Here is a 13345-nt window from a genome sequence, read left to right as displayed (position 1 = left end):
TGTGACCCCTGGCTTGTCCAGGGCGCCACAACCGCATGTGCCCGGAGCTTGCCAGTGAACTTTAATGTACTGTACTGTCCTTGTGCTGGATCTGCGATTGCGGCAGGAAAACGCTGATGTTAAACCAGCCTTAATCCGAACACCAAACCTCGGGTTCACTGATCTCTAATCATGACATCAATATGTCTTTGGAGTGTGGGAGGAAACAGGAGAACCTGAAGGAAACTCATGCAAATATGGGGAGAACATACAAACTCCTGGCAGATGTTGTTCTTGGTGGGATTTGAACCCAGGACCCCAAAGCAAGTGTTAACCACTGAGCCACTGTGATGTGCTATATTTAGGAAAAGCCACCATCAACCGTGTTTAGTACAGCTTTACTCTGCAATCTTGGTTGAGTATGTATGTGTGTGGGGGAGTTGAGAGAGGAGGTTTTTTGTTTGTTTTTTGGGAAAATGCTTTCAATTTGGAATTTACTGTAGTACCTGGGAGTTAAATGGTTAGTCCATAAGGGTGAAAAATGACAAACTCCGGGATACTTGCCGTCTCTGTTGCTTTACCCGGTCTGCTGACAGGCTGCGGTGCCAACAACTACACCATGTGACTGCTTAATCCAATCTAGTGATGCCTGAGTAGTCTGCATGAAATAGCCACATCCAATGATTGGCTGCAGTGGTCAGAAGTGCTGTATTTGTGACATCACTGCTGCAGTCTGTCACCAAAGTCAAGGGTAGTGGCAGAGGCACTGTACTGGAACAGGGGTGGATGATCAGAAATTAACTTATTTTTAATCTCTGTAATCTTACGGACTGGTTACCTGGCCTCCGATGTCCATTTATTCCCTAATGTTCTGGGAATGTATAAAGTAGACGTCTTCTTTCAGGGTGAGAATATTCGCAATCCTTTCCTATGCACTCAGATGGAAATTAGACTTTAAACTCCCTCTTCTAATTGATGGTTTATTGTTAGGACTTGCCATCACTTGCTGATTGATTCATTATATACATCCGCCTTACAGTTTGCTAAAGGCATTTTTTAAGGACTAGAAAAACATGGTTGCTTCCTTAAACAAAAAAACCCAGTACCGCACCCATCCATAGAATGTTTCGATTATTGCAGATCAGCCCCATTCCAGTGATAGGCTGAACACGCCAGATTATCTAGAAGAAATGGGAAGATTTGCTTGTCTCGGCATTACAAAATATGGCAAACCTAAGGCTCTGTGCCCACCATGGGATTTTGGTGAGTTTTTTTACACTGCATATATTTGTCTTACATTTCCAGCAATGTGGATGAGACTTATAACATTTTCATGGCCGCTGTTTGTTTGTTTTGCTGAGCGTAAACTGACCTGCGGTGCGGGTTTCAAATCCAATACATGGCAATTTATTTGGCGGGTACACCACTGAGTTTTATGTGTCAAAAAACATGTTAAAAAAAAGTACCCATCTCCATGGCCGGCGTGGTTCCATCGGCGCTGGGTCTCACATGATGATATGACATCACGCGAGCCCTGCATCCAATCCGCGCCGGCTTCTGTTTCTCTACCTTAGGACAAAGGAGCAATCTAGCGGCTGCAACGTTCACTTCCTGTTGATTAACTGGTTTGTCCGAAGGCGGGGAAAAGGAAGACAGCGCTGATTGGATGCAGGGCTCGCGTGACGCCATATCGTCATGTGAGACCCAGTGCCGATGGAACCACGGTTGTTTATTTTACCTGGGGGAAATGTGGAGTCGAAAGGGTTGTCCTACGTTCTAGTCTCAAGAAGAGATCTATCATGAGAATTTTTCTTAAGTCATTTTGGCTGGAGGCTGCATTACTTACATTACTGAGTCATTAAAAATAGCGCATAGTTTGGCTTACATCGGCTCCATATTTTACTGACTATGCAACTGTTATGTGGTCATAAATCAGCTGAAAGGAGCTAAAAAATTGGATAAGATTTGGGGCTTCTGTAGTCATTTGTGCAACACCTGCAAAACAGAGGCCGATCCGAGCGTTACAGCCTCATAGAAATATACAAAGCTTTCTTGCTCAGGCCGAGAATCCAATGGCCAGTCTGTACTCGGACCGCGTTGCAAGGACGTCTCCAGTAGCCCTGTTAGGCTATGCTCGCATGCGGCATCTTTTTTGTCAGTGCATCATGAGTGCATCTTAAAGTGCACCAAAAATGCACCGCGGGAAAAAATGCATCAAAACCGCAATGCATGTTTACATAGTTTTGCCCAATGCGTTTTTTAAGTCAAATCTATTGACTTGAGGGCTCAAAAAAAAGCAAAAAGAATTGACATGCTGCATCTTGAAAAATGTAGCCAAGATACAGCCAACAAAAGATTCCCAGTATGGACAGCAAAATCGAAAGAAGGAAATGCTTGCATTTTGGTGCATCTTTGGGACCTCAAAAACATACCAAAAACGCAGCAAAAGATGCCCTGTGTGAACTTAGCCTTAGAAACGCTATTGGACCATCAGAATGAGCTCACTGACAGATTCTCAGTTCACCCAATCTGCAATCGGTAGTTGAGACAATGAAACACAGAGGCTGTAGAAGGCAAAGTGTACAAAAATTTTAATGAGACCCAATTAGAAAAAATAATTTTCATCCACAATAAGGAAGAAAAAAAAATGTCCCCAAAAGTTGAAAAAATGACTAACAAGAAAGCATATTTTTGTAGTGTAAAAGTTAATCTCCCTACAAGAAAAAGGATGTTTAATACATACAGATTGAAAACGATCGCTCTTTCTCTCCCCAACATTATTTGTTGGGGAATAATTTGGAGACCTCCATACAGTTGTTTTGCCGTCCCCCTCAAATTGGCGCATTCTGATGACTTCCATCTACATTGATTATGGGGCCTATTTAGAACACACACAATATGGCACAAAGAGGCACCAGACTTATGAATAATAAATAATTAATATGGAATAGACCTTGATGTGTGCAAAAAATACAATATTTATTTATTTATAAAGGGTGGCAAAACACTCACAATTTTAAAATCATTTAAAATCAGACATAAACACTAAACATTGCCTCCAACATGGGACATATGAATTGCATAGACAAGCATATTGAGGGTAAACACAACAATACTGCCCCCTATCTGGGTATTCTTATACAAAATCAAGTATATACTCCATCTATGCTAAAAATGTGCTTGTATTGCATCAAGTTGTTACTGGGTATCCTGAGACTGTCACCAAATGGTATATAACAAAGGCTAAACTAGCCAAAAATATAAAATAATAACAATGAGTCCAAACAGTCACTAAGGAAGGTTACCAAAAACTGCAATACAAGGTCCCGGAGTCACAGTGTGAGAGCCCATTTAGAGACGTATAATTTAAAGGGAACCTGTCACCAGATTTGGGGCCTATAAGCTGCGACCACCACCAGTGGGCTCTTATATACAGCATTCTAACATGCTGTATATAAGAGCCCAGGTCGCTCTGTAGAGCATAAAAATCACTTTATAAGAGCAGAAGGGTCAGATGGGTGTGTCCGCTCTCTGGGTGCGGCGCCTCCTCTTTCGGCCGTCTTTGTCGTCCTTCTTCTGAAGCCTGTGTGCATGACGCGTCCTACGTCATCCACACAGGCCAACACTGGGGTCCTGCGCAGGCGCACTTAGCAGGGCAGATCAAAGTATTGTAGTGCTCATGTGTGGAACCTTAATGCCGGCTTTTGTTGATGATGTCATGCACCCAAGCTTCAGAAGAAGGAGGACAAAGTGGGCAGAAAGAGAAGGCACTACACCCGGAGAACGGAGACACCCATCTGACCCATCTGCACCGTACCGACCGTTTAGGTAAGTATTATAAAGTGATTTTTATGTTCTACACAGCGGCCTGGCCTCTTGTATACAGCATGTTGGAATGCTGTATATAAGAGCCCACTGGTGGTGGCCGCAGCTTATAGTCACCAGATCTCCTGACAGGTTCCCTTTAAGTGCAAATGGTTAATCCATATTTTTTCTTTACCCTCATTTCATGGGGATGTGTGTCATTTGAGACCCTGGAAATTGGCCAGGAAATGTAAATATCTCTAGTGCTCTAATATTATCATATACGGAACTATGGAAAGATTTCTTCTTTCTACTTGTGATTTTCAATTCAACATTTAATTTCCAAGCATTATATTTACAAAGTTCACCTTCCCGTGCCTGGAATTTAAAAGCTTCTCTAGTCCCAGAGGCATGTCGCAAAAACATTTCATACATCCTAATGAATAAAACAAAAAAGGGCTTGTATTAATATACTTCTTGTTCCCCTTAACAAAAAAAAAAAAAAGCTTGTTTTCATAAAGAGGATCTGTCACTTGAAAAAGGTTTTACCTTTTTCGGTTAATAAGTTGTTCTTCTTTTGGAGATGACTGCTACGAAATTGGACATGTGAAGTCTGCCTGGTCGCTCTGCAGGACACCAGTAATCACAATATGCCGTGAACAGGGACGTAACTACAATAGGTGCAGGGGTTGCAGTCGCACTCAGGCCCTGGAGCCTAAGGGGCCCCAATTGTCCCTGTGGCCTATAGAAAAAGACTAATGTGACGCCCCTGGACTATCAGGTCGTCACAGGGTATTGTACACTCTGCCCTTCTGTGCAATATCCACCTCCTCCTTGGTTTAGGGTCCCTAACTGCATGGTGTTACTGACAATAGCTAATAAAATCCTAGGTACACTCTGCACCACACCCACCAGACACACCAGTGGACGGCCTGAGTGGAATAGGGTCGCCCACTTGGGGTGTTGGTTAAGGGAAGGTCAGGAGTAGGTCAGTGAAGTGTAGTAAGTGAAGGAGAGAGGAGGTCAGGAGCTGGACTCCTTGGAACCGACTAGGTAGCAGACGATGGTCTGGGCCTAGTAGGAGCTGGACCCCCGGTCGCAGGGGATCGTGACAAGGGGTACGGAACTGTTAAGGAGGACAGCCGGCGGCGTTGTACCATCACCGGGCTGGGACCAAGCCGCGACTGGGTACGTGGACCGTAGGTCAGGGAGTAGCTTCAGGCAACCTGACAATTTACCCGATGAGAACGGAGTTTTCAAGATCCACTCTCCACCCGCTCCAAAATCTGGGTACTAGCGCAACGAGGGGGATAGGACTTTCCACAAAAACGGTCCAGAAAATCCCAAGCGTGAACCCTGAGAGCAAGCTCCCACAGTTGGCCACACTGGGGAGCGGGACCCGACTAGTTTTATACTACCGGGACCAAGAGAAGAGAGAACTTAGTGCCAGGAGGAAGGTCACAGATCACCAAGCAGCACCATCGGGGACGGGACGCAAACTAGCTCCCCTCAGTGGCAGCGGTGTCCAGAACTTTGGTTTATCCGGTTGTCGGTGTCAGCTTTATGGACTGAGTGAGTACGCAAGTGACCCCCTTCACTCCCCACGGCACTCCCCGAACACCATCACTGAGTCCCGGGGCATTCCCCCTACCCGTGGAGGGTTCTAACATACGGCTGCCCCACTCCATCGCCCCTGGGTACTCCCAGCTGCAGCGGTGGTACTCCACATTACCACACACCATTCGTGGCGTCACAAACTCCAAATACAATCCCCTGTAAATACCACCCCCCCACTTCATTTGAGTGGCCGCACGACCCCTAGATCCGGACGCCCCTTGAGTCACTGCGGGTCCGGATCCGAGCAGCTCGGCTGCTAACACAGGGGAGGCACACTAATGCTATTAAAGATTTTTACTAATTGAGGGCCTCATTGAGCTTTTGCATTTGGGCTCATGAGCTTTAAGTAACGCCACTGGTTATGGGTCTCCAGTGTCCCCACTTTGAGGCTGTTGAGACCCATAGTCTGTCTGGACATCGAGGACTGTACTGGTGCTTTGAATGTCTGCTATATGAAACCAGCCGAAGTGAAGGACAGGCCGACTCCAGAATGCGCACTAAAATGCCTAAGGGCTGCTTCTCACTTGCGAGTTTCTCGCAGTAGAGCAATGCGAGAAAATCTCGCATTGGAATCGGACACATGTTAGTGAATGATTCAGCTCTCATCTGCGATTTTTTTCTCAGTCCAAATCGGACTGAGAAAAAAATCGCAGCATGCTGCTTTTTTGCGAGTTTCTACTGCGAGTTTCTCCAATGCAAGTCTATGGGAGCGTGTAAAAAATTGGATGTCACGGGACGGCACTCACACCATCCTAGTGACATCCGATTTTCTAAATACATTTCTCGCATGTTTCCTAAAACACTGGAAACAAGCGATGTCTCCCAATGTCTGTCAATTACTATTCTCTGTCAGTCAGTCTCTCCCTCTCGGTCTCTATTCTCTCTCTGTCGGTCCGTCACTATCTCTGTCCCTCTCTCACAGTCTGTCGGTCATTTTCCTCTCCTCTCTCATACTCACTGTTCCCCGATCTCCGGCGCGGCGCAAACACATTCCCTCATTACCAATTTAATAAGCCCCAAAAAGCCCTCCATATCCGGCGTAATCCACGGACCTCCAGCGTCGCTTCCAGCATGAAGGTGACAGGAGCTGCAGCAGACACCGCCGCTCCGGTCACCTCCAAGCAGCAACTGAGGTGAGTAGCGCGATCGGCTGAGCTATCACTGTTGGAGGATCCAGCGGTGGCCGCGATTAACCTCAGTGACAGCTCAGCTGATCGCGCTACTCACCTCAGTTGCTGCTTGGAGGTGACCGGAGCGGCGGTGTCTTCTGCAGCTCCTGTCACCTTCATGCTGGAAGCGACGCTGGAGGTCCGTGGATTACGCCGGATAAGGAGGGCTTTTTGGGGCTTATTAAATTGGTAATGAGGGAATGTGTTTGTGTTTTTTATTTCTAATAAAGGATTTTTTCAGGTGTGTGTGTTTATTTACTGTAACTTACAGATTAATCATGGAGGGTGTCTCATAGACGCCTGACATGATTAATCTAGGATTTAGTGGCAGCTATGGGCTGCCATTAACTCCTTATTACCCCGATTTGCCAACGCACCAGGGCAAATCGGGAAGAGCCGGGTACAGTCCCAGAACTGTCGCATATAATGTATGCGGCAATTCTGGGCGGCTGCTGACTGATATTGTTAGGCTGGGGGGCTCCCCATAACGTGGAGCTCCCCATCCTGAGAATACCAGCCTTCAGCCGTATGGCTTTATCTGGCTGGTATTAAAATTGGGGAGGACCGCACGCCATTTTTTTAAATTATTTATTTATTTATTTCACTGCACAGTATAGACCCGCCCACCGGCTGCTGTGATTGGGTGCAGTGAGACACCTGTCACTCAGCGTGGGGGCGTGTCTCACTGCAACCAATCATAGGCGCCTGTGGGCGGGGAAAGCAGGGAATGCGAGATTGTTTAATGAGCGGCCGGCTTTTTCAAAATAGTAAAAGCCGCTGGAACAGTGTGAATGCCGTGCTGCGTCGGGGATCGGTGAGTATGAGAGAGGGCTGCTAACTTCAGTCACTCGGGGGATTAGTGGTCACCGGTGAGCCCTTCACTGGTGACCGCTAATCAGGACGCGGCACAGACAGAGCCGCAGCATGACAATGAAGTCGGGTGAAGTTCACCCGATTTCATTCTGATTGTGCGGCTCTGTCTGTGTCTGCTCTCATCTGCCATTCAGCTCTGCTACATGGCTGTCTGTGTCTGCTGTCAGCGGCCATGTAGCAGCGCTGAATGGCAGATGACATAGTAAAAAATACGCATTACACACGCATTACACACGCATTACACACACTAGTAGAATCATTAATTTATTCAGAAATAGCATCGCACTTGCGCTGCACTCGCACCTAACGTGAACTAAAATCAGCCGAGTTTTTTTCAGCCCAGTCGGACCGATTTTACTCGCATAGATGTGTTTCCACCCTAACACAGACTCTGTTCTGGGAACTTGATGGTTTAGGCTATGTGCCCACCTTGCTTTTTTGTGTTCTTCTTTTCTGCACATAAAAAAAGCATGTTTTTCCAACGGACAATGTATCAGACCCGGCTGACGCAATATTTCTTCCTTTATCTCTTCTTCTTTTTTCTGACTTATCCCTCTTTCTCTGCATATCGTAACTGCTGCTCTTCTTTACTTCTCTTTTCTATTTTATTATTTCTTTCTTTTTCTCATGGTTTAAACTGAATACCCATGTACTATATTAATCATTTACATTCTGCCTGGAGGTCTACGACTGTGTTGTGTCGCTTAGACCTTCGATCTAAATCATTTGTTAGAGCATGGATGTATATTCTCTTATTGTATTCTTATTATAAACTCAAAAAAACTTTAAATTGGAAAAAAAAAAAAGCATGTTTTGTTAGGAAAAGCGCAGTAGAAAAAAAAGCCCTTTTATTTTTTATTGCGTTTGCACGTGTTTTTTTTTTTTTTTTAACCAAATTTTTTATTTCTTTTCTTGTAATGGTAAAATAGGGTACAGAATGAAGAAAATAAGGGTCAACAAATCAAAATATCAAATAACATAGTCTCTACAATTTATCGATCAAATATTTGTCACGGTCATCAAATTTGCTCCTTCCCCTTCTTCGTTAGTGTATATTTCCATTGTTCAGTCTCCGCTACCCCCCTTCAGCATTCCTTGATAACTTATTACAAACATTACTTATAAACACTATCCCTCCCACCCCCCCCTCCCCTCTCCATGCGACACAACCCAGAATTTGGCCAACTATACTTTCAGCTCGCACAGGGACCCTGACAGGTCTTCCTTCATGCACCATTCCGTAGACACAAATGTGGACATTATTTGTATTGTTTCTTCTCTAGAACATATAACGCTTATGAACTTTCTCCATTTACTGAAAAATTTTGCTGTCATCCTTTCCTTACACCTCTTCATCATCACCTTCTCCAACATGAGCGTTTTTTTCAATTGATTAACAAGTTCTTCTTTTGTTGGTGTTTCCTTCACCAGCCACTTCTGAAGAATAGCCCTTTTACTTATCATTGCTATATCATGGAAAAGATTCGGTAACTTGTCTCCCCCTTTCTCTCCCTCCTCTCGATGCTGATAGTGAAATAACCAGACCATTGGATCTAACTCTACATTTCTATTCCAGATTTTCCTCACTACCCCTTGGACTTCTTTCCAAAATCTTTCAATCCTTTCGCACTGCCATATCCCATGATATAGATCTGTTTTTTCCGTACCACAATTTGGACAACTCATCATCTTATCTGGATGTCTTGCATTCAGTATATTAAATCCATAGATAGCTCTATGTATGATCCTGAATTGGGTATCTCTTAAGTTCTCATTCACAATCTTCTTTCTCATCACCATCCAACCATTCAAAATCTTCTCCTCCACTTCTTGATCTCCCAACTGCTTTGCCCACCCTTCCAACATTCTTCCTGATATGTTAGGGACTAACACTTCTCTCATATTTCCATAAAGACTTGATATATTTGTGGCATGGATGTCCCTTAATATGATCACATCCATCTGATTTGCCTCATATTCGTTATTTATGTTGTGTAATTTCTTCATTATCCCTTGTTTCACCTGTTCAAACTGGAGAGTCTGGAATGGGCGCAAGTCATACTTTGCCCTCAACTCCTCACACGTCATCCATCTCCGTTCTGTATCATGCATCAGGTTTTTTAGAGTTCCAATCCCTTTTTCCCTCCATTCTTTAAAGAGATAATTTTCCCTTCCCTGTGGAAAGTCAGGACAAGCCCATATATTAAGGAATTTGGAGATGTTCCAGGCTAACCCGAACTTTTTCCTAACCGCCTTCCAAGTCATCACTGTGTCTCTACAAATCAGTGAGTGTTTAATGTTGGGTGGCAAATTTGGAATGGAGGTATGTAGGATTGACCTCAGGTCCCAAGGTTTACAAAATTCAGCCTCTATATCCCAGTCAGAATACCTACTTGTTCGTCTAATCCAATCGACTACATGTCTTAAGATACAGGCCAAATTGTACCCCCTGATGTTAGGTAGTCTGATCCCTCCATTTTCCGTTGATAACATTAGCTTTTTGGCACTAATCCTCGGCCTATATCCCTTCCACAAAAAACGTGAGAACGCTTTTGTCAAGCTGTTCACATCCGAGTGTTTAAGAAGCAATGGGATTGTCTGCATTGGATAGAGAAGCTTGGAAAAGCTCATCATTTTTATTAGATGATTTCTTCCCAGAAGAGTCAACGGCAAATTTGCCCAACCTTGCAGTTCACGTTCAATTTTCTCGATCAAAGGGGAATAATTTAATGAATATATGGTCTTCGTATCCCTCCCAACCTGTACTCCCAAGTATTTAATTGTATTTCTAGCTATTGGAATGTCACATAATGCACCCTTCTCCCCCTCCGCTCTCTTTCCGTCCAAGAAGAGAATTTCACATTTGTTTTTGTTAAGTCTAAACCTTGCTAACCTCCCAAACTCCTCAATTTGTTCTATGACTCTATTCAATTGTGTTTTAGGTTTGCTCATGAACAGGATTATATCATCAGCAAATAAGGCTGAGTGCAATGACTTCCTCCCTACCTTGATCCCTTCAAACCACCCCCCCTCATTCAAACGTCTAGCCATTGGTTCAATAGCCAAGTTAAACAATAGTGGTGACATCGGGCATCCTTGCCTGGTTCCCTTCATCAAAGGAAATGTTTTTGACAGAAATCCCGGGGTACTCACTCTTGCCTGAGGATTTGCATAAAGGACCCTCACAAAATTCCTAAAAGCTCCGTGTAAGCCCAGGTGATCTAACACCTGTTCCAGCCATGACCACCTCACATTGTCAAAGGCTTTCTCCGCGTCCAAGGTGATCAAGGCTGGATTCCCCTCCCCCCTTCTCTCGTCTGTTTTACTACATCAATTGCTAGCATTACTTTCTGCACGTTTTTTCATATGCGTCTTTTGCTGCTTTTTTTTTTTTCTGTTTAGTCATGGCAACCGTGGGCGTTCGGGTCTCCGGCTTATGTTACAGCCGGGACTTGGCTCTCATTGCCTGGAGCAGTGCTTGCGCCACTCCCGGCAGTTTAACCCACTGAGTGTTGAGATCAATGTAATCGCAGCATTCAGGAGGAAGGAAGGGATATCGCTTACCTCTCCCTGGTGATCGGGTCCCTGTAATGCGATCACAGGGACCCGATCGCTGCCAAGGTAACCCTGGGTCGTCACCATGATAACCCCGGGTTACTGAGCTACGGAGAGCCTCACACACCATGCTGTATGCACGCATGGTATGTGAGGCGAAGTGCTGCGCTATAATCCCCTGTACTGATAAAGCATTTCAAGGGATTATAGAAATGCATAAAAAAACGCAGAAACAATTGACATGCTGCTTTATTTCTCAGCAACGAAATCTGCAAGAAAAAAGTAACATGGGTGCAGCAATTCAGGATTCTCATAGACTTTGCTGAGATGCTTTTTCCCCTGCTTTTATTGATTAAAAAAGCAAGGAAAAATGCATAAAAAAACACCACGTGGGTACATAGCCTTATGCCACGATAATAATCGTTTCAGGTCGGCTTTGTTGAGCAGCAGTTTTGCTGGTTGGGGTCTCTGTTTCATGCTGACTCAGTAATAGGGGCAATGTTAGGCTGAGTTCACATGACCTACTCATCCATTTGAATGGATCCTGCAGAGATCCGTTGCCTAAATTATTTCTGCCAGATCAGTTTTTTTCACATGGGAGTCTGTGGAGGACAGATCCGGTAACGGATTGCTATTTATCTTCCATTTGAAACAGATCGAGTGAGAAAAAAAAATGGATCCATTACAAATGCAAGAATAACCGATGACTGAATAGAAATCAGTTAATGGATCCATTCTCCAAAGACTCCAATGTAAAAAAAATAAAAATCAAAAAACAGATCCGGCTGAGATCACTTATTGAGATTACAGAACTTTTTGCCAGTGGATCTGTTCTAACAGATGATTACAGGACATGTTAAAGGGGTTGTCCACTACTTGGACATCCCCTACTCATTCCTGTAAAAATAAATAAGTCTATACTTCCGGCCTCTGGTGCGGCCGTGGCTCCAGTGATGTCTAAAGTAGCATTCCTGGGGTTCACATGACGTTGTGACACGTGAGCCCCACGACTGATCAGCACCTGACGTCTGTCTCCCCACCATCAGACGTTTGAGCAGTAAGTCAGCGCTGCGCTCGCATCCTGCTCAAATGCCTGAAGGTGGGGCGAAGGAAGCTGGCACTGATTGGTTTGGTGGGTTCGCATGTGATAATGTCACACGGGCTGTGGTTACACGACTTCAGACATCGCTGGAACTGCAGTCGCCTTGGAGGAGAGTATAGGCTTATTTATTTTTACGGGGGTGAGCAAGGGGAATGAGGTAGGGGTTGTCCAAGTAATAGATGTCCTCTTCAACTCAGCCTAATAGGGCAGCTCTGCTTTGAGAGCCCTTTTACTGTGTGGCTGTGTTGTGGATGGGAAGTTAGTTTTACTGTGTGGCTGTGTTGTGGATGGGACGTTAGCTTTACTGTGTGGCTGTGTTGTGGATGGGAAGTTAGCTTTACTGTGTGGCTGTGTTGTGGGTGGGAAGTTAGCTTTACTGTGTGGCTGTGTTGTGGGTGGGAAGTTAGCTTTACTGTGTGGCTGTGTTGTGGATGGGACGTTAGCTTTACTGTGTGGCTGTGTTGTGGATGGGAAGTTAGCTTTACTGTGTGGCTGTGTTGTGGGTGGGAAGTTAGCTTTACTGTGTGGCTGTGTTGTGGGTGGGAAGTTAGCTTTACTGTGTGGCTGTGTTGTGGGTGGGAAGTTAGCTTTACTGTGTGGCTGTGTTGTGGATGGGAAGTTAGCTTTACTGTGTGGCTGTGTTGTGGATGGGAAGTTAGCTTTACTGTGTGGCTGTGTTGTGGATGGGAAGTTAGCTTTACTGTGTGGCTGTGTTGTGGATGGGAAGCTTGCTTGGCTTTGTAATGGGAGGAAAACAATGGCTGGTAATGTAGACCATTCTAGTGTTGCTCCTTTTTGGACTGGCTATTTATAAATTTGCTCAGGTGCAAAGAGATACTTTTCTTCGAAACAATCAGGTAATTATAATTACAAAGGTGATGTCAAAAATGTATTTAATGGTGGAGGAAGGTTGAACTAGATGGACCTACCGTAGGTCTTTTTTCAACCTAAGTGACTATGTAAATATAGAAGGGCAAGTAGATGGGGATGTCTCTGGTGGGCTTTGTAAATCGGGGTAACGTTTCATTTTCAAGAAGTGATATTTTCTCATTGAGTAATGGATGTAAAATACCGTCCCTGCTCAGCATCTGTTTCCTATCAGTCTCGTACGTGTAATGTATAGAAGATATGCTCCTTTCATATGGAGCACGTGCGCCTCTGTCATCTGCTCCCATTGTATGTGAGTGACGATCGCGGGGGCTTCGGAAGTGTCACCTCTTGCAGATCAGAGTCTGACTCGCTGTCT

General features: G+C 44.7%; 1 protein-coding gene across 3 annotated transcripts in view; it reads left to right on the top strand.

Moving 5' to 3' along the window:
• Nucleotides 1-13345, top strand: part of DIPK1A (divergent protein kinase domain 1A) — a 210992-nt gene that overhangs the window by 59020 nt on the left and 138627 nt on the right. The window contains exon 2 of one of the 3 annotated variants that reach the window (XM_075321037.1): nt 1120-1242. The exons of the other annotated variants lie outside the window; for them this stretch is intronic. The gene's annotated coding sequence lies outside the window, so the exon portion shown is untranslated. The remainder of the gene's footprint in view (nt 1-1119; nt 1243-13345) is intronic. 3 annotated transcript variants of the gene reach the window in all.

Source organism: Anomaloglossus baeobatrachus, chromosome 8 (assembly GCF_048569485.1).
Source record: "Anomaloglossus baeobatrachus isolate aAnoBae1 chromosome 8, aAnoBae1.hap1, whole genome shotgun sequence".
NCBI classification, from domain to species: domain Eukaryota; kingdom Metazoa; phylum Chordata; class Amphibia; order Anura; family Aromobatidae; genus Anomaloglossus; species Anomaloglossus baeobatrachus.
The sequence above is the reverse complement of the archived record's forward strand: the minus strand, read 5'-3'. Positions and strand labels throughout refer to the sequence as shown.